This window comes from Rattus norvegicus, chromosome 2, assembly GCF_021556685.1.
Source record: "Rattus norvegicus strain SHRSP/BbbUtx chromosome 2, alternate assembly SHRSP_T2T, whole genome shotgun sequence".
Taxonomy (NCBI): domain Eukaryota; kingdom Metazoa; phylum Chordata; class Mammalia; order Rodentia; family Muridae; genus Rattus; species Rattus norvegicus.
Window position 1 is genome coordinate 138,226,125 of NC_141535.1, and position 22,475 is coordinate 138,248,599.

Here is a 22,475-nt window from a genome sequence, read left to right on the forward strand (position 1 = left end):
TACCCAGCCCTTCTGTTAAACCACACTTTCCCATGGTCATGAAGCCCTCGCAGGATCGACTAGAAGGTGTTTTGGTTTGGTTTGGTTTTTGTTTTTGGTTTTTTGGTTTTTTTGGAGGGGGGGTGCTGTTGCTGTTGCTGTTGCTGTTGTTCTGTTTTAGTTTTGGTGTTTTGGGGATTTTGGTTTTTGGTGTTTTTCTCCCTACACACATACCCTGCATGGTGTCCTGGTCTTGCTGTCTTTCTCTGTACTCATCCAACAAGCCCAGCTCACTCTGACTTCAGAGCCCCTGTATGTGCTGCCCAGGTCAGCCCTCTATAACTGACTGCTTCCCTACCTTTACACTTGAGCTCCAGGATCCTCTTAGAGAACTGCAATGTGACTGGCCTACTCATTATCACTCTGGGTACAGTGGATACAGGGGACTGGCCGAGCCACTCTTCTTCGTGTTCTTAAACTAACAAGCAGGATGAGAGAAGTAGGACTATGGGGACCAAAAGAAGGCAGAAGATAAAGAGGGAAATCCATACTCTTGTTTCACAAAGTTTCTCTTGAAATTTCAGTCAAGCTTCTCAGCTGAATGAGCGGAAGGGGGATGTGATCCACACAACAGACATTCAAGTAGCAACCCATTGGTCAGGGGTTGGGTGGCAGCTGAAACAGAAATCAGAGAACAAAAAAGAGCAGAGGACGTGCGGTTTTGATCACTCCAGTTAAATGTAGATATGTTCACTGAGATGTCCTCCTCTAAAAAATTCCACATTGTGTTGATCTTAATGTAAAAGCCACTGGAAACAAAAACATCCAGACTCCACTACCTTAAACAATGAGGCGAACCTGCACACGCTAACAGTTTGTTTGTATAGTACTTCAGAGTTAACTGGTGAAAAGGCTCCTGATCGTATCAGGGACCCATTCTCTCATTCCATTTGGCCTGACTCAGTATGGGTTTGTCTTTAAACTAACTCTACGCCAGTGGCTGGCTGACACAGCTCTAGGCATCTCACTCAGACTTCCCAAACTCCATTGGAAGAGGGAGCTGCTCTTCTCTGTGGTTTTATTTTTATAAATAATCTCATAAAACTGCAAAGCTTCTGTAAGGCAAAGGACACTGTGGTTAGGACAAAACGGCAACCAACAGATTGGGAAAAGACCTTTACCAATCCTACAACAGATAGAGGGCTTACATCCAAAATATACAAAGAACTCAAGAAGTTAGACCGCAGGGAGACAAATAACCCTATTAAAAAATGGGGTTCAGAGCTAAACAAAGAATTCACAGCTGAGGAATGCCGAATGGCTGAGAAACACCTAAAGAAATGTTCAACATCTTTAGTCATAAGGGAAATGAAAATCAAAACAACCCTGAGATTTCACCTCACACCAGTGAGAATGACTAAGATCAAAAACTCAGGTGACAGCAGATGCTGGCGAGGATGTGGAGAAAGAGGAACACTCCTCCATTGTTGGTGGGATTGCAGACTGGTACAACCATTCTGGAAATCAGTCTGGAGGTTCCTCAGAAAATTGGACATTGAACTACCTGAGGATCCAGCTATACCCCTCTTGGGCATACACCCACAAGATGCCCCAACATATAAAAAAGACACGTGCTCCACTATGTTCATCGCAGCCTTATTTATAATAACCAGAAGCTGGAAAGAACCCAGATGCCCTTCAACAGAGGAATGGATACAGAAAATGTGGTACATCTACACAATGGAATATTACTCAGCTATCAAAAACAATGCCTTCGTGAAATTCATAGACAAATGGTTGGAACTGGAAAATATCATCCTGAGTGAGGTAACCCAATCACAGAAAAACACACATGGTATGCACTCATTGATAAGTGGCTATTAGCCCAAATGCTTGAATTACCCTAGATGCATAGAACACATGAAACTCAAGACGGATGATCAAAATGTGAATGCTTCACTCCTTCTTTAAAAGGGGGAACAAGAAAACCCTTGGCAGGGAATAGAGAGGCAAAGATTAAAACAGAGACAGAAGGAACACCCATTCAGAGCCTGCCCCACATGTGGCCCATACATATACAGCCACCCAATTAGACAAGATGGATGAAGCAAAGAAGTGCAGGCTGACAGGAGCCGGATGTAGATCTCTCCTGAGAGACACAGCCAGAATACAGCAAATACAGAGGTGAATGCCAGCAGCAAATCACTGAACTGAGAATAGGACCCCCGCTGAAGGACTCAGAGAAAGAACTGGAAGAGCTCGAAGGGGCTCGAGACCCCATATGAACAACAATGCCAAGCAACCACAGCTTCCAGGGACTAAGCCACTACCTAAAGACTATACATGGACTGACCCTGGACTCTGACCTCATAGGTAGCAATGAATGTCCTAGTAAGAGCACCAGTGGAACGGGAAGCCCTTGGTCCTGCTAAGACTGAACTCCCAGTGAACGTGATTGTTGGGGGGAGGGCGGCAATGGGGGGAAGGTGGGGAGGGGAACATCCATTAGGAAGGGGAGGGGGAGGGATTAGGGGGTTGTTTGCCCGGAAACCGGGAAAGGGAATAACATTCGAAATGTAAATAAGAAATACTCATGTTAATAAAAAAAAAAACTATAAAAAAAAAGAAGCCTTTGTTGGAACCCTTTATCCAATTTCCCTTACTCCTTATCGGCTAGAAATAACATCTAAACAAATGATTAGATACTATTTCATTGTAAAATACTGTATGCAATTTACCCTGAAAATAGGCTTAGGCTTATTTCCCTGAAAAATGGCTGCCTGCTACCAAGGAGCAAGTAGATGAATGGGTTTAGAGCTGTCACCTAACAGAAACTTTCCCTTGTTTGGGCCTAGTTCAGAATAGCTGTAAGGGTTGGTGTTATTAATCTAAAGCTAACTCCATATTGATGACACTGACCTATGAATGGGGAAGAAGGGAAGGCCCAAAGAGCATGCCTTAGGACATCCCAGTTCATAGAGATCAGAGGTATCAGTTGGAACCTCAGAGAAGACAGAGGATGGGTGTGGTAGCTTGGAGCAGGTGGTAAGTTATATTGTGTGTAGTTCAAATGATATGCTATGTGAACTGCTAGAGTCAGCAACCCTGAGGTCCTTAGGTTGAGAGGCGAAAACAAACACATTATTGGAATAAGCTTGAAAAAGAACAGAACGGGAGTCAAGAAAATGGACACACCCAGAGTAGCCAGCTCTACTAAGAGCTCTGATGGGAAGGGTAGCAAGGAAGTGCTATAGAACAGAGCAGATAACACCTAAAGAAAGGAAACCATTCCAAAAGTTGGGAGGAGGGAACCATTCCCAAGGTCGGGGAACTACTCAAGAAAGGGAAGAGAGAGCTGCTAGGCGTGGCCTGCACGCAGAACTCAGGGATGGAATCTTAGTTCCATCTTTGGGTTCAGAGGTTCATCTTGACAAAGAGCCAAGATGCCTCACCCTGCTTAAAAGGAGGAATCATACACCACAGGCCTCACATACAAAGCTAGTTAGATGTCATAAAGGTACTTATGGGCAATGGGTGTTGACCACTTCTAATCTTCTCAACTAAATGGTAAGAAAGTCACCAGTTGAGAGTAAGAATAGAGGAGACAATGTCCAGAGAGAGAAAAAGGTTGAGGAAAATAATAGAGAATAAATGTGAAAATCAGAATGGGCTAAAAGAAATACTGGGTGTTTTCTTTATTTGCCTGTCGCTTTGCATAAAATTCTAGGCTAAAACCTAGAATGAACATAAATGACTTACAATATGCAATGATAATTAATCTGAGTTTATGAGGCACCAGAAAAACAAGTCACTGTACCCCCTCAGAGACCTGCCAGCCCACTACAAAACAGAGGGGGTGACTTCTGCCACTTCGTCCAAACTACAGTCACAGGTCTGACATTATTGACCATTGAGTGTCTTCATCCAAGATACTCATATCTTAAGCAGATGGATTTATTGATGCTAACAAATTAGGTCATGTTGGCATTGTCTATTCTAGGGTAATAAGGACTTTAGCACTGCCAGATGCATGTCACTTCTCTATGGACCACAGCTGCGTATGAATCGGTCACCTAATACATAGCATAGTGGTGGGAACAATGTTTGTAAGTACCACCTACACTGGAACTCTGACTCCTCCTCTTGTGGTATGGCTTGAATCAGCCACGAACTCATTGTGTCTGTTCTTTCATCTGTAAATCAGGACAATAGTAAAGTTGTTAGGCGTCCTACTAAATGAAGCAATCAAGTAAGGAATTCAAGACTTTGCTGGCACATGGTAAACACTCATAAATATTAACTGCTTTTTATGATCATTAGTCATTGTTCAAAACTAAGAGGTTCCTGGAACAGGTGGCTAACAAGAGTAAATCAAGGGCTGGCCCCGCCTTGCCGTAGACTAGGATGGATGTCCCAAGGGTGTGCTATTACTCCTTTAGTCTGAGTAAAATTACTGTGCACCAGGCTTTCAACAAAAATCTGTTAAATTAAAAATAGCAATTAATCGTCGGTGAATGTACACAATATCTTTATGTAGCTTTATCTACAAATGTTGATATAACTTCTGAGGGTGGTCCATAATGTAGAAATAAGCATAATTTAGTTCCTCAATGCCAGATCCTGAGCCTCATCTAGGTTTAGTTTCACACGTCCAGTTCCTTGATTGGGCTAACTTCCCTTCCTAACGGTACTATCATTGGAAGCCACAGGACCGCCTGAGGCTTCACTTCTGCCTCCTAAGGATGAAATAATCACTTTCATACTTATAAATCTCCCTTTCCACAGGCTGCTCACTGAGTTTCTTCAAGGACTGCACCATATAAACTTCTGCTGTTTTGGATCAGGGTCCTGTCATAATCTCAGCTCCCCTCACTTTCACTGGTCTCTAATTGAATTCCCTCGTGCACATGGTCTCAGAGCAGCCTGGCCTTTCTGTCACAGCCCCCTTCAAAACTCTATTGTATTAGTCATTTGTAATTATGTCTTTCCCACTTGTTCATTAGTCCTTGCTCACTACAATATCTTAAAACTCTTATGCTATATCCAATACATAAAAAGAAATAACCAGCTATGAATGAGCCCATATTATCTATGGTGACCTCCAAGGGTCCTTTTTATTTTCCATTTTTATTGGCTATTTTTTTATTTACACTTCAAATGTTATCCCCTTTCCCGGTTTCCTCTCCAGAACCCCCCTATTCTATCCTCCCCTCTTCTATGAGCATGTTCCGCCACCCATACACCCACTCCTTCCTTCCTCCCCAGCCTGACATTCCTCTACACTGGGGGGTCCAGCCTTGGCAGGACCAACAGTTTCTCCTCCCATTGGTGCCCAACAAGGCCATCCTCTGCTACATATGCAGCTGGAGACATGGGTCAGTCCATGTGTACTCTTTGGATGGTGATTTAGTCCCTGGGAGCTCTGGTTGATTGGTACTGTTGTTCTTATGGGGTCGCAAACCCCTTCAGCTCCTTCAATCCTTTCTCTAACTCCTCTAATGGGGACCCAATTCTCAGTTCAATGGTTTGCTGCTAGCATTTGCCTCTGTATTTGTCAGGCTCTGGCTGAGCCTCTCAGGAGGCAGCTATATCAGGCTCCTGTCAGCATGCACCTCTTGGCTTCATCAATATTTTCTGGGTTTGGTGACTATATAGGGGCTGGATCCCCAAGTGGGGCAGGCTCTGAATGGCCTTTCCTTCAGTCTCTGCTCCAAACTTTGCCTCCATATCTTCTCCTATGAATATTTTTGTTCCCCCTTCTAAGAAAGACTGAAGCATCTGCACTTCGGTTGTCCTTCTTGAGCTGTATCTTGGATTGTATCTTGGGTAAGCCGAGCTTTTGGGCTTCAACGATGCTTTCTATTGCATAGCTGCCAGTGTTTTCAGATATGCCCTTTTTTCCATCAAAAGAAGAAAAGTATAAACAATTATTCAACTCTAGATACTCACTTATATGCTGATATTTGGTGGGGGAGGTCGACTCAGAATGGATGTCTCTGTCGGGACGTGCACAGGTCCACAATATGGGATAGGGAACGTAGAAACCATCCATCAACTCTGTGACAGAGCTATAGATGCGCATTGTGCAAGCTTTTCCTTTGGTTTGGCAACCTTCACAATAAAATGATTAGGAATATGATGGTGGCTGAGTGTGATTAAATGACCATCCTGATATTACAATTTGAGGCTGGGCTGAGACCCAAATCCAGTTCCAAATCTGATCCAAGTTCCCATGCCTAACCGGACCATTTTAGAAGAATCATTGTTTTGTGTTTAAACAAAGGCACTCGTACCAGAAAGCCCTAAATCCTGGCTAACCAGCTCTGCACACTGGCTTTTCCATAAAAGGATGCTGCTTCAGAGGAGAATGTATTTCCATCTCTCAGATTTCTCTCTGGGAGTATCACCCCCTTCATCTAAGTCCCTTTGGGGTGTTTGACATTTATCGTAATGGTGCCGCTCTGCTCCAAGAGTTGTCTCCCCTCTTAAGGGAGCACTTTCAGGTTTAAAAATACTTCACATATTCTCAGTGATGACAAACCTTTGTCCCTTTAAAAGATCCAAATGTTACTTGAAGCCTAGTCAGGTGAATAAAACCTGAGGTTTACAATACCTAACAGAGCTACCCAGTACACACAAGACATCAAAGATGTTTATGTTTGTTTGGCTTGATTTGTACTTTTAAATGAGACAGACCTCTAGACTAACAAAGCCTTTCTTCCTAGTGTGACAAAGAATGTCATCCCTGCAGCCCTCCCAGGGCCTGTGTTAGGGCTCTTGTGCATTACCCATCACCACCCTTGCCAACCCTTGTAGAAACAACATGGCTAACATCTCCTTTGGCGATGGAACTCCACAAGGCAGGAACCTTCTGTGCTTTCTCGCTTTTCCTAACCTGACATTTCATTTTTATTTAGGAATAATAGCTTAATCAAAATGTGCCTTCATGAGTGAACTGGCTGTTCTCATCAGCTCACATCAAGCACTGAGCCCAGCCACCAGCTCTTGAGTCTGTGACCCGATGTCTCTATCATTTGCTTTCTGTACATGCCATGCTGTACAATGATTGGAAAAGAAAAACCGCGTGACCCTAACATTTTCCGTGGATTCCTTTTTCTTTTATCTTCTTTCTTTCTTTCTCCCTTCCTTCCTTTCTTTCTTTCTTTCTTTCTTTCATTTTTTTTGCTTTTAATTGTTATAAATAATTTTTGGTTACCACCCTTTAATTTTTAAAGTATACAATTTCATATTTTATGATATAAATGCTTCATGTTCTACATTTCCTCTTGCCTCCTTTTCGTAGATTGGTAGTTATCAGTATAGATCATTGTAAACATGACATCATTACAGTAATAAAAAATAAAACAGACCAAAAGCATAGTTTTCCATCTGTATATGAATCATCTTATTCATGGATAGACTTCATAATATTGGACTTTGTCATATTATCTGTTCGGAGAAGTCTGCATGCTATCTTATGCCGTAGCTACCGTGATGGAATAGCCAACGTCCGTACTCTATATTCTATTGCAATTCGATTAGCACCATCCCGTGTGAAGACTGGCAGAAACAGGCCAGCACAGTCAATGTTAGCCAGTGATGCACAATGCCTGTATTGAAGAAGTCTTCTCAGCCCCAGAACACTGAGCCAGCTCTGTCTTGAGGGTGTTGTCACCTTAGCTGTTATGTTTAAAATTCCACTTGCAGGCTGGGCTAGTCTCTAAGTCCTTGGCTCTCTCCTTCCACTATGTGAGTTCTCGGGATTGAATGGGTCTCACCCACTGAGACATATCACTGCCTCTTATCTCTGGGTTTGGGGTTTCAATCTTCCTTCAGTTCTCGGTTGCTCTCTTCTAGACCCTGGCGATTTACTATTCCGGCCGTTCCGGACTCCCTCCTCCTCCAAGTGTGCAAGCACTCACCCCTCCAAGGACTCTTTCAGAGCTTTTCCCATGAACCCTTTGGGCTGTAGCCACTTGACACTAGGGTTCAATAATAACTCCTTGCCGAATTTGCCAACGGAGCATACACCCTTAGGTTTGACGCCAATAGAGAAGGAAAAGTCTAGAACGACAAGTCAAGACCCACCCCACCCCAACCCACCCCATGAAAGAAGAATTTTAAAACTCCATTTAGAAAGCGAATAATTAAAAACAACAAAAAACAAACAAGCAAAGAAAACAAAACAAAAAACAACCTAACCCCACGGGTGGTCTGCAAAGCACAAAGCCATTGTGTGAGGGCTGATGTAGGCCGTGGTTAGATGGGTTAGAACTATTCCAGGATCAGTGGTGGAGCCTGAGTCCACTTGGAGCTGGCGTTTAGCAGCCCTCTTCCTTCACTGCTTGAGCTCATTCTATTCAGGTGCTACTTCTGTAAAGATGCTCCTCCCCATGAGTTAACCGATGGCAATATTTTCATGCAGCATCTTGTGTTTTATAGCTACTAAGGGAGTAAATTTACACTCAAGCACAAAATAACCCTCTCCTCCAGTGAGTAAGGGAATCATTGCCACTTGTTTTAATGCCTTACAAAGTTTCAGCTTTGATTTTCTACGGACTTAGTAAGCATAACAATAGAATGTTTATGAACTGTGACCTTTAGTGAAAGCAGGGCTCTTACATTATTTATTGAAACCTCCATGCTGTACTTGCGCTAACTGCTCAGGATTACTCTCCAAGGCAGGTGAGGGCAGGAAAACATAGCCATGTTTACCACTTTATCAACAGCTTACCACAGAGACAAAAACAAGTCAGAATTCACTACAACATTCCAAACCCTAGGTCACCATTGTTTGTACAATGTACTTAAAATGATAAGCATTGGTCAGTAAGTAACTAAACATTTCCACCACGTTGTTTATATTATTGAACAAGCTATTTTTTCAGAAACATGTGAGACTATAATAATTTTATGATAAAATGACTCGAAATCCTGACATTCTTAAGAGAAAACACACATACTCTAGCTTGCTAGTGTTGGTATCTGGAATGAGTCATTTTTCTGTTTTTTTTTATGATCCAATGCGAAGTAAAAGATACAGGAGACACTTGAACATAAAATCACTAATATAAATAAAATGCAGGAGCTGTGGCCAGCTTCTTTTCCTCTGTGCCTGTGTGAGGGAATGTGTATGTGCATGTGCATATGTATGCATTCGTGTACGTGTGCGTGTGCGTGTGTGTGTATGCGAGTGTGTGTATGTGTATGTGCATGTGTGTGGGTGTGTGTGTGCGTGTGTGTGTGTATATGTGCATGTGTGTGTGCGTATGTGTGTTTGTGTGTGTGTGCATGTGTGTGTATATGTGCATGTGTGTGTGCATGTGTGTGTATGTGGGTGTATGTGTGTGTGCATGTGTGTGTATATGTGCATGTGTGTGTATGCGAATGTATGTGTATGTGCATGTGTGTGCGTGTGTGTGTATGTGTGTGTGTGCATGTGTGTGTATATGTGCATGTGTGTGTGCATGTGTGTGTATGTGGGTGTATGTGTGTGTGCATGTGTGTGTATATGTGCATGTGTGTGTATGCGAGTGTGTGTATGTGTATGTATGTGTATGTGCATGTGTGTGCGTGTGTGTGTGTATGTGTGTGCGTATGTGTGTGTGTGCATGCATGTGTGTTGAATGTGCATGTGTATGCCTGTGTACGTTTGTGAGGCAGAAGACAGTATAGGTGCCATCCCACCAGAACAGTCTGCTTCGTTTCATCTTTAAGATTCACTTACTAATGTATATATGTGCATATGTGTGTGCCTGTATGCATTTGTGTTCACCATGAATATTCAAGAGTCTGTGGAGACCAAAAGAGGACATTAGATCGCCAGATTGGAACTGGAGTTATAGACTCACCAAATAGGTGGTGTGAGCTGAACACCAGCCCTCTGCGAGAGCAGTCAGAGAGCTTAAGGCTGAGCCCTCCCATTTTGTTTATTGATCCAGACTGTCACTAAGCAGGCTAGTCTAAGAGATCTGCCCAGGGATCTGCCCATTTCTGCCAGTCCAGCCCTGGGGCAATAATACCATACCAGAATCCATGGTTCTTTACATGCCAGGGCATCAGTCTACATGGTCCTTACATTTGGCCATGAGCTTAACCAGCTGAATTACTTCCTCAACCCCCACCTTCTTTCTTTAGAAATAGCTTAAACTATGTTAACCCAAGGGGCATATCTGCCTCTGAGAAATAGGGTTGTTGTTTACATGATTAACCTCTGAAGAGCAATCTTACTTCTGCATGTCCAGCTTTCGGGAGCATGAAGAGGGGAAGAGGAAAAGGTAACAGCTCTGTCATTGGTCATTCTGTGTAATTACCAGTATGCCAGTCTGACTCTTATCCATTTGCCCTGCAGACCTAGTCTACCCTTTTGTATGGTCAATTAGCCCCAAGGGATTAGCCTGAGGATGAAAGACCATAGGCCCCATATTCCCTGACTTCTACCTGGGTTTGGCAAATGAGAAAGCAGTGCAGATGGGGTTGGGAGTTGGGAGTTGTTATTCCTCCAGCTCCCTCTTGCAAGGTCAGGGCAGGCGCCCTGCCTTCTCTAGTTCCAGAAGATCCCTTTGCTGTAGACATCTATGTATCTATAATGTTCTGTGCCTCCTCACCATCAGGTCTAGGGTGGTTAAAACTGGCCCGATACTAGTTCCAGAATACTGAAGAGCCACTACCAGACCACATCTGTGCTAACACTGCAGTTGTGTCTGGATACAACAATTGTAACTGAATTTTCATTGTAATTGAAAATTCATTTAATCCACCTGTGAACATCAAGCCTTAGCAGCAAAGACAGTGCACACAATGGTCATTGTTTCCCTTCCAGACCATCAGAAGCCCAGGATCTCAAGACACATGGGACAGCGTATCCCTGACCTGGGAAAGGATAAAACTCCAAGGTATGACTTCTATCGCATTCATTTTACTTCCACAACACAATAAAGTGAAAATATTATGAGTTGGGGTTGGGCCATCTGAAGTTAGACCGTCTGCACTCCTCTGCACCCCCTCATCTCACCTCAGATCTCCCACGGTGAGCATGCACTGCCTCCTTTGCTTCCTGGGATTCTCTTCTAAGCAGTATCTTCTTTGTCTTTTAATCTTGATCTCTGTCAGTCCTTTCCTAAGTAATGAAGCTAGAGTCTGTGGGTGCTGTAAGAGTGGAGTTAACTCATTTCTAAAGTATAAGAATTCCAGACAGGTTCCATTAGCCAAAAGGCAGTCAATCAACTTTTTTTTTTTTTGCTGAAACAGTACTTTAATTTTGAGTGTCCTCACTGACACAGTCACACCCTCCTAACAGAAAAGTGAGATTCAGTGTTTTAGATCTTAACTGGAAGCAAAGATATATTCTAAGTTAAGTCTTAAGGGCTTAAAACTGGAGAGAAGAACCCCGGTGGTCTTTCTGTCATCGCTGTTTACATTAATGATACTAACAGATTGCAGTGGAGGCTAAGTCTACAGAGAGTTCCGATCAAGTGTTTTGGCTGTATCAACTGATTAAATGCCCAAGCAAATCTACAATATAAACACTGGTTAACAGTGGAGAAATGAAGAATAGATGGTAAAATCCCTTGCCTAAAGTGAAGCCTTTAACTCTGCTCCTCCATTGCTTTGGGAGATATTCTAAACAGAGGTTCTTAATTGTAAATCCCCAAATGCTGATGTTGTGACTTAAAAACTCTTGTATTACAGTTCCATCTTATAAATGACTTGGGGGCTGGAGAGATGGCTCAGCGGTTAAGAGCACCGACTGCTCTTCCTGAGGTCCTGAGTTCAAATCCCAGCAACCACATGGTGGTTCACAGCCATCTGTAATGAGATCTGATGCCCTCTCCTGGTGTCTGAAGACAGCTACAGTGTACTCATATACAATAAATAAAATCTTAAAAAAAAAAATAAAATAAATAAATGACTTGGGGTCCCTTACCCTCAATGATCTCACACTGAGTTTTGTGATGTTTCAACTTGAGTGAGTGTTTCAATAAAAATGTTTCTCATTGTAACAACCTCAATGAAAGGCATTTACATTTCTGAATATTTTGTTCCATAAGTATTCCTGGAATTGTTAGCTGAAACAAACCCCTTTTGCCTAAGTCCTTTGTCAGCATATTTTATCTTACAGAAATAAAACACTCTGCAGAGAGCTATCTACTCCACAGCCAATAGATGATTGGAGACATGTGATGGTTTGATGTTCAAGCTCTGAAATCAGTAAAAAGGCATCAGTTTGAGCTCAGACTTTTCACTAGGTGGTTGTTCTTGGGAAAATTTCTTAATCCTTTCCAGTTCTCAATTTTCTCATCAGTAAAATGTGAATTGAAATATCCAAGAAATGAGATTGGTGTTATTAAATACACAGAGGCAAAGCAAAGTATACACATGAGACCCTTACAAGAAAGTAACAATTTACTTTCTACCTCTGTCCTTTGGGCAACCAATATATAAATTTGCCTAACAAAGTCAACTGGTAACTTTGGTATCATGTAGGACAGCCTGTTAAAAGGCATATCTGAGTCTGGGAGTTTCTGAAAAGATGACTGTGTGTGTGTCTTTAAAACAGTTCTAGACTTTAACCTGGCTGCTCTTATTTCAGCTAAGAGGCTCAGAAGCATGTCTACCTAGATGTACCTAATCTGACTTTCTGACCCATTCCAGATTTTAAAACATGAGTCACAGATTGTGACTCTTAAAAGGCAAATCATGTGGTGGTAAATTGGTATCCTACTGGGGAGATTAAAATTCTTCAATCTTAAGTTATTATGTATCAAACAAACCCTTCCTGGCAGAGTCCTAGCAAAATCAATAAATAATAAAGAAAAAAAGTAATGGTATTCGAAGTTACACTGGCTCTCAAACATTCTAAATGGTGATTTTTAATTATCAGGCTAGTCATCAGAAAGCAGCAGTGAATGCTGGTCCTCTTCCCACGCTTTGGCATAGTTAACTGTCTTTTATTCAAGTGTATTCACGTTGGCTCTGCCTGTTGTCCTAATTTGTTCTCCTGTTGCTGTGATGAAAGTCACCAAAAACAACTTAGGGGGTTAAGGGGTTCATTGGCCTGCAGGTTACACAGCCCAATACCAAGGGAAACCAAGGTTGGGCCTCAAGAAAGGAGCCCTGGGGAGGAAATGAGGCAGCTTGGAGGACCCCTGCATGCTGCCTTGCTTCCTGTGATGTCTCTGCTGCCTTTTTATACTGCGTGGGACCACCCACAGTGGTCTAGACCCTCCTCCATCAATGAGAAATCACAAAAATACTCCCTCAGACAGTCCACAGCCCAATCTGATGGAGGCGATCTGTGCCGAGGCTCCCTATTCGCAGGCGTGACGTGTTTGCAAGTAACCGTGTCAGATGCAGGTTGATGCATCCTAGAGTAGCATCTTAAAGGCTACCCACTCTAGAAAACCAGGTCAGCAAAGGTGAAATAATTAGCAAATTTATTCATGGGTGATGTCACCTCAATTTTAGGACCACACTCTTATTTTATTCACCCTTCAAAAGCCCATGGTCATTAGAATATTTTTATAAAAACTGAAAGACCACTAATACTCAGGGGTCTAAAGCTGCAGCAGTCTGTACAGCTTTCAGTTTCTCTTTATGACTGGGTAATGCAGCACATAATCTTACTGAAGTAATACGTATATATCATTTCCTATCTTCAACTTCAAGTTCCCCATTTTGTCTGCTGCTCCTTAGCATCTGTCCTATCTCTGAATGAAGAAAATATTTCTTTCACAGTTTCCAATGCCCCCAGGAGACCTGGGGCTGCTGGGTTCTCCAAGTAGCCAAATCTGGGGAGCCAGGGCTCTCGTTCCCAGTTCCCATTAATTCTGTGATTTAACAAAAACATCACGGGGTCAGCAAGATGGCTCAGCTGGTAAAGTCACCTGCACCCAAGCCTGACAGCTCAGGGTCAACCCCCAGGACCTACGGGGCAGAACCCTGAAAGTCGTAGTCTCTGCAAGCATCATGGAGCACACGACCCCTGTATACACTCCGCCACCCATGCACCCATGAGTAATAAATGTATTGAGAGAGAGAGAGAGAGAGAGAGAGAGAGAGAGAGAGAGAGAGAGAGACTGTGTCAAATTTAGAAGAATCAGACCTGTGAAAACCATCACTCATCTTCCACCACTTATTAAAGAAATAGAAACTTTGAATGTAGGAAATCTTTTTGAAATGTAACTGTAATTGATTAATTACTGTCCCCATGAATCCCTTTTCTGAGGGTTTGCTCTGTAACCTGGGATACTCTTCACATCTGCGTCTGAAACAGGCCAGTAGTAGGACATTTTATCCATGTGTTTCCAGTGAAAGAAGGGTACAAGAAATGCAACTCCAGAAAATAAACATGAAGTCACAAAATGAATTCAACAAGAACTTGAATTCTACAGTAAGGAGGAAAAATAACAAAGGAGTCTACGGCAGGGCTTTTAACTATTTACATAAACCATTCAATTCTTCTAACAGGATTAGAGACCAGAGAGACACAGCAAATCTGCTCCGTGTGATTGACAGAACTCTCTAGGTGCCTATTAGGCAGTTTCCTGAGACTTGAAGTACTTCAGGTTTAAAATTTTTAGCAAAACATTGTTTCTAAATTTCCATGATGGGAAGATGACTTTTAATGGAAGGGGAAAAAAATCCCGAAGCTCGAAAACCTATTTGTATACCCAGTTTGAGAAAAACCAAAACACGGTAACTTTCCAGAAGAAAATTAAAAACAGAATTCGTAACTCCACTGTGTGCTTTCGTGACCACTGCCTGGTGTGGAATTCTGGGTATTAACAAGCATGTCCACACTTAGTGTCTGTGCCTTGGGACTTGAGCTATTACCTGATTTGCAGTTACGCTGTCCCTTCTTGAGTCATTCCTTGGCCTTCGGGCCTTTTTATGAAGTCTTAATAAATACAAATTTGCCCAGTACTCCTTACAGTTGTTAAGCATCAGGACTCGGAGAGATGCTCAGCCATTTGCTGCTCTGGTGGAGGATCCAGGCAAGGTTTCCAGCATCCACACCGCAGCTCAGAAGCATTTGTGCTGTCTAGTCCCAGGGGACTGCCCCCTCTTCTGGCCATTCTGGGTACTGCAGACATGTGGTACACAGACATACAGGCAAACACTGAAAATAAATAATAACTCTTGTAACTGTTCTAAGAATGGGATTTACAGAAGGAATGGATCTCTTTTCTGTGGTCAACACTTTTCCTGGAGTATTTTGGAAATTTTAATATATGGTCAGAGGAGAGAGAAGAGAAAATGGTAGAAAGCAAGAAAAAATGGGAAGAAACCTGTATTGCAGGAGTTGGGGGATGGCGGGGCTAGGGTTGGGGAGGAGGAGTCTGAAAAAGAAAAGTAAAAAGACTGATTAAGGGAGCAAAGAAGCCAGAGGGAGGAAGAGGGAAAGGAAGAGTGGACTAGAGGGAAGGAAGTGGTACCTTTTGCCCTTTCCAGAGCCCATGACTTTAGTCTTTGAGAACTACTTTCTATTAGTCTTGTAATCACACACGTCTACACTGGCCTGTTCCACAGGCAAGTGCATACTATTTTGCAAGCAAACTTTAAACATTTACCCACTTGTATGTTTTTGAGATTTGGATTTTTACCCCCAAAGTGTATGATAAATGAAGCCAAGCTTTGCTACCCTTCTAACTGACCTGAGGTCACACACAGACCAGAGCTGTCTTCATAGCTCCAAGATGATTAAAACATGAGTTGTAACCATTGAACACCAGTGCAGGGGAGATGGCTCAGTGGTTAAGAGCACTGACTGCTCTTCCACAGTTCCTGAGTTCAAATCCCAGCAACCACATAGTGGCTCACAACCATCTGTAATGGGATCTGATGCCCTCTTCTGGTGTGTCTGAAGACAGCTACAGTGTAGTCATATAACTAAAATAAATAATTCTTTAAAAAAACAAACTGACCACTAAAAACAAGAAAATGGCAAAATTGACATTTCTGGGTTAGTTCCTTTCTGCAAATTCCTTCCAAAACTTCAGCTAAGGTTTTCGTATTGTGTTCTATATCAAGGCTTATGTAAACTGTGAAAAATCGAGAGGCCTTGGAAATCTATTTTCTTTAAAAGGAAGTCCCTAATTTCTAGTGCTGGTCCCCACAAAACTCCTCAGGGGACATCTGTGGAGACTGAGATCTGCACACGAGCAGTTAGGTACAAAACTGCACAACAAGGCTGGAAGTGGACCAGGAGGATCCGAAGGATGCAGGCGTGGTTGAGAAGTTAGACAATGTCTCAAAGAGTCTTCCAGCTCCTTTAGTGTGATGTTTTTTTCAGGTTCCTTTTGTTTTGGTTTGGTTTTGCTATGAGGCAGCTGCTTAAGATGTGGACGTTGGCTACATATATATGTATACATAGAATCGAATATCTGCAAGACATTTTCAAGTGTACTTTTTCCTTTTCTGTAAGTCATGAGGTATCTGTATTTGAGACTCAACCATAAAACTTCTAGTAGCAAAAGCCTCTAATCTGTAAGACTGTATCAGATAGCATGCATTATGTAAATGAAACACAATAATATAATCCCCAGATACCAATGCACAATGGATGCTGGGCTGAAGAATGGAGAAAGTTGAACGCTTTCATTGACTCTAATTCCAAGAATGGTCTTCCGAGCAAGTGAACGAAATGTACCCAGCGCTAACCCTGGAACAATAATCTCGCTCTTACACCTGATGCTTAGAATAACTCACTTAACTCTAGCCAGCATTGTTTTCAAGATGAAGAAAGTGGGCTCCGGGGAAATTCATTCTACACCCGGGAGCACCAATGCTGGCATTTCTCTTTCTAATCCTACGCCAGACAGCAGTGAGCAATGGCCACATTCTTTGACACACTTGAGCACAGCCTCATCAGTAAACCAGGTCTAGACTGAGAACACATAATGGTCAGGAGATAGAGAGGAAGTGCGTGGATAAACACCCCTCGCAGTTTCCTCCCACTCATCTGTCACAACTGCTTCATATTCTGACACCTTTTAAACATGACTTCATTCTCATAAATACTTGTCTTTCAGAAAAATAAGCCATTTAGCCAACTTATAGCGGAAACCACTCTCCTTTCCTGCTGACTCTCTGTGGTTGAAGATGACTGAGGTTCTGTCTTCTGACTCGGTTCTCCTGATGACCTCACGGAGTTGGCACAAAAGTTTCCTCTTGCTCCCCTGTGACCCAGAGCTCCAGGCAGACACTTGCTTTCTCTGGCTGCACATACTGCGTAGAGCCATCTGTCTAAACATGGAATCCCTTAGCCCACATCCTCTCAGAGCTCAGGGTGAGCCCCCTCTTAGCTTTCTTCAGCGCCAGCCTCTGCAAACATCAGCAAAACAACTTGTGGCGATACCTTTATTCTGAATTGTATTTAATCATGAAAAATTAAATTTCATTAAAAAAACAATGATTTTAATCTTCTGTGAGGGCCTTCTCTTTCATCACTTTGTACTCTCAAAGCAACAGGTAGAGAAGACACCCAGAAAGAAATAGATGACTTCAAGGGGGAAAACGAATTGGGTAAGCACAACTAATACATACGTCTATATTTTTCCTAACAGTGCTCACCCAATCCTGTAGTGATGCAGTTGGTATGGGGGATGGAGTCCAGCTTTACCCAGCTCTCTCTGTGCTTTCTACAGCTTGTCCCCGGGGAAGGGACAAGTTCTAAAATACTGCACACTTGTGTCACAGCTTTCTGCAAGCACTGTGAACAATGCATATTCTTCCTATTTTAGTGGACCTAGGCCTTGAGTAGAAAGCGTGGTCCCTAAATAACTCAACTGACTCGTGACACAAATACAAAAGGAAGCAGGGACTGCCCAAACGCTATGACCCTTCCCTTCATTCCACCTGCTGCCATGATAATAACGTTAAATTCCTGGAAATGTCTATGAGTTAGGAACTCCAGGGAAAAGAATGTCATTCTTTAAAACTCTTTATCTCTTCTGCAATCATTAGCATGTTTATTTAAAGTACATGGCGTAAGAGCAGATGCAGGGGGATAAGCCTTTGTTTCTAAAAACCAAATAACACTCTAAAAATTAGATATAGACATTCTGACTTCTTAAGAGACCCAATTTACAATGTCAGGTACATAGTCAACACTTTGATGGAGGCAACATCATTTGATATTTTCAATCAAGTAATTCAACACAGAAAAAGTTATACAGCTTAACCTGTCCCCAGAATAAACTATGCCCTTGATGGAGCTCAAGTCAGGCAGGTTCTGCTTTTCTCTCAACCTTCCGATTGAGGGAGGGAACGAAACATACAGGTTTCCTTTCCAAAGGACGGTCCCACGTAAAGGTCTGCAGGTGAGGAGAGCATGGTACTTGTCTAGGGACCTTCTGCAGGCATCTTATGATTTCTGACGTGCAACTCCAGCAGAAGATTCAGAGGCATGCTGTTTCCTTTATTTCTTAAACCTTCAGTAAACTTGTTTGTGGGTTGGTGTTGAGACAGAAACTCATGAATCCCAGGCTGACCTCAAACTCTACAAGGGAGAATGCGGTCTGGACCCTCTCTCTGCTTCTGTGAGTGCCGAGGTTACTGACAGTTGTCTGCCACCATGCATTCTAAGAGAAATGCAACCTGGAATAATGGGGAAGCCCATGCCTATTAAAAAGTCTTGGTGGGGTTGGGGATTTAGCTCAGTGGTAGAGCACTTGCCTAGCAACTGCAATGCCCTGGGTTTGGTCCCCAGCTCCGAAAAAAAGAAAAAAAAAGTCTTGGAGTTAAACCAAGCATCTTGGTTCTAAGCGGGAAATCATAGGTTACTGGACTTTTCAACAGCAAGCTCTGTAGACTTTCCATTGTTGTTGTCCAGTGCGGCACCACAACTTAGTTGCCATACATTATTTTGAATGAAAATGTTCCTTTGTGAACCTTGCAGATGGCGCCCAGATAGCTATTCCTGAACTGAGAAGTGTATATGAACACATATACAGTACTATATGTGTGTAGATATAAATTTTGTCATGTGGTGTGATAGTGACTACTGACTTCAACATCCTTTTGTGAATTGGTTGCCAGAACCTTGGAGTGGTCTAGATGGATAGATAAATCTCTGGAGTTGGCAACTGCATGGTACCTGTGAGAAATGGAGAAGATCAACCAGGAGACTCATCCACATAGGATCAACAGACGAACTTGGAAGGCCAATCTAACTCATGGAGAGGCAAAAGCATCTCCTTTGGAAACAAAATATCTGGGTGATCCACATTTGGCTATTTTGCAAGGAAAAAGCATAAATTCAGGAATCCCTTCCAATTGAATACAAAGCTGAGCTATACTGACTAGGTGTTTGGCCGTCACTGCTTTAGATGTTTGCCTATTAGGAACTGTACAAAGAAATCAGCCACAGAATTTACTGTTAGAACTGAGTGCCTCTGTTAGGAACTCCTAACCCTGGAAATAGTGGTTGGTCTGAGTGTCACTGGGAGAGCAAAGCCCTGAAAGAAGGGTGTGTGTGTGTGTGTGTGTGTGTGTGTGTGTGTGTGTGTGTGTGTGTGTGTGTGTAAATTCTGTCAACTGCTACAGAAAAGGAAAACTACCTCCTCCCCGAAGCTTGCTTTTCAACACCGACAAGGTCGTGGTGCCTTGATTCTTCCTGGAGTGGGAACTCCCAGTGGGTACTTTTTGCTTCGTATGATTTACCTAGAAAGGTCAAGAAAAGCATCTTCTGTTCCACTCCAGACAGCACAGGGCACAGTGGTTGGAGTCAGTGAAGCATCTGTCAGCGCTATACAAGTAGCAGGGCCAACCAATGTTTGTGCCCCAATTCTGTGACTTCCTCAAAGAGCCATGCTGCATCTAATTAGTCACTGGGGTTTTTCCCCCTGTAAATTGATTCAGCTATAGTAATTAAGACAGTCCATCCCCACAGCAGGGACCAGACTGCAGCACCCTCAGAGGGCCAATAGCCCCTCAATCTGGACCACTTCTCATATAGAACCATGGGATCATGGGTTAAATTATGGTTTGGATAGGTTGTGTTTTCTTTTTCCCAAAGTGGAAAAACTGAATAACCTGTGTTTGTTGCTTTGCTGTGTTAGTCATAGCAGAAGGTTAAACCACTAAGTTGATTTCATAACTTTTTGGACATGTTTATACAATAGAGCATTTATACAAAGACTAGTTTATTTCCTCCTCCTCCTCCTCCTCCTCCTCCTCCTCCTCCTCCTCCTCCTCCTCCTCCTCCTCCTCCTCCTTCTTCTTCTTCTTCTTCTTCTTCTTCTTCTTCTTCTTCTTCCCCTTTCTCCTCATCCTCCTCCTCTTCCTCCTCCTCCTTCTCTTTCTCCTTTTTCTTCTGGGACTGAACCTCGAGCCTCTTTCATGCACAACAATGATTCTACCACTGAATTAAGCTCCCAGCCTAGACTCTTTCTTTAATAAAGGATTCCCCTGATGAAAATGAAGATTTATAGCTGGAGTTTCTCACCTCTCTCACGTGAGGTCACTTTCATCTGTCCTAGCATAATTGGATAAGATCCTTCTGAACATTTCTGCTTAAGCATCTGCAGGCCCAGGACCTGAAGGGAGGTCCTTGGAACACTCTCCAACTGAGTAACATTCAAGCCCCCATGTCATTTGGAGACTCTCAGGACCCATGGAACAGAGTTATACACAATTGTGCATTCTGACCTGAGAGCTACATCCATCCACCCAAAACAGGAGATGGTGTCACTGTGTTTCTTCCATTTACAACTTACCTTCCTCTCATCTCAACTTTTGATAAGCAAGTTCAGATTCCTGCCTCTTGTTAGTGGTGCAACGTGTGGTCGATCTACCCAGAATTCCCATTGTCAGTTTGCCCCAACATTCCAGACACATGACTCTAGTGTAGTCTTGGTGTTTGGGTACAGGACGGTTCTTCCACTTTCCCTCTGGTTTACATCGTATGTAAAGAACATGGCTGCAACAGTACTGATTCTTTAGAAATGAATGCCAAGTTAATATTGCCCTAGGTAATATATGAATATTTAATCAGGAGAATATTACATGAATGAAAGATTTATGTACTATTTCTGTGTTGATAAGTCTAGCATCTTTGATTTAAAAAGAAGAAGGAGGAAGAAGAAGAGGAGGAGGAGGAGGAGGAGGAGGAGGAGGAGGAGGAGGAGGAGGAGGAGGAGGAGGAGGAGGAGGAGAAGTGTCTCAGGACTGTATGTAACTTACTATCAAATAGGCAGATATAAAGAAAACTATATCTGGGCATGGTGACCCATGGCTTTAATCTCTGCACTTGAGAAGCAATGGCAGTCAGATTTCTGGATCCAAGAGCAGCCTGATCTTGAATGTACTAATGAGTTCCAGACCAAGTGGAGCTATGTAGTGAGACCCTGCCTCAGAAACAAACAAAAATAAAAATAAAGTGAACCATGTCATTAAGAACTACTTCGTGAGCTTTCACTGGATGATTGGCACTACGTTAATGTGTGACTTATTTTCCACATGGCTGTGACCAAAATACCTGAGAAAACACCTTAAGGGAAAAAAGACTTGTCTGGCTCCTGGTGTCAAGGAAGTCCAGGCCATGTCGGTAGAGAAAGCCCAGTGGAGCAGCCTCATACCTGGACTACAAGACCGGGGCTTGTGAATGGTTGTAGACAGAAAGCAGAGTAAGGCAGTCTGGAACAAGGGTGGGTGCAATCTTCAAAGCCTAACTCTTCTAACCTACTTCTGTCAACCAGATCCTATCTCCTCAGGCCTCCAGCACCAGGAAAATAGCACAGCAAATGAAGGACCACATTCTCAAAACATCCCTCTGGAGGCCATACTTCAGACACAAACTGTAGCAGCCGGGAAGAAGCAAGCAGGGCCCCAAATTCATTGGCAACCCTTTCTTCACAACTTTCAAGGTAGAATCCTGGGAATGACCGCTCCTTGGTTGCTGGCTTCTGCCCCTCCTAATGTGTACTCATCTCATTGTTCTCACTTCTCTCCATTTTCCCTATTTCCCCCTGGACTATCCCCATGGCTATCTTCACATCTGCCCCACTTGATTCCCCCATCCCTATCCAGTGATTTCTCCATACATAGCCACTGTAAACTTTTTTCAAGGATGCATCAATATCCATCCGACACTTTTCCTCTGCTGGTTGCCCTGTCTCATTTCCAAAGGATACCCACTCCAACTTCATTTTTGTATTTTAGCTTCATTGTCCCTTCCTTCTTTGCATGGGTTCTGTCTGTTACTATCCCACTTCGCTCGTTCTCTCTCACCCATTTGTTTGCCTGCACTTGTCCATGTCTCTCAGAGGTCTGTGAACTTCAGGCAAAGCATACTGGTTTATTCGCCAACAAATTGCTGTGTTCTAAATACTCAACAAATGTTTGCTGAATGGACAAGGGAGAGCAACCTCAATTGGGTGTTTACAGGAGAAAGCATTTGATATCAGAGGTTTATGTTCAAGTTGGTGAATGGGGGGAGGTGGAGATGAAATAATATAAGAGAAAGCAGAAAGCTGGGTATGTGTGGAAACCAG

General features: G+C 42.9%; 1 long non-coding RNA gene across 3 annotated transcripts in view; it reads right to left on the bottom strand.

The window, feature by feature from the left end:
• LOC102547111 (uncharacterized) overlaps positions 1 to 22,475 on the bottom strand; it is an 87,551-nt gene that overhangs the window by 26,387 nt on the left and 38,689 nt on the right. The window contains exon 4 of one of the 3 annotated variants that reach the window (XR_015671647.1): positions 14,148 to 15,100. The exons of the other annotated variants lie outside the window; for them this stretch is intronic. This is a non-coding gene — a long non-coding RNA (uncharacterized LOC102547111). Of the gene's footprint in view, positions 1 to 14,147; positions 15,101 to 22,475 lie in introns of those variants that run through there. 3 annotated transcript variants of the gene reach the window in all.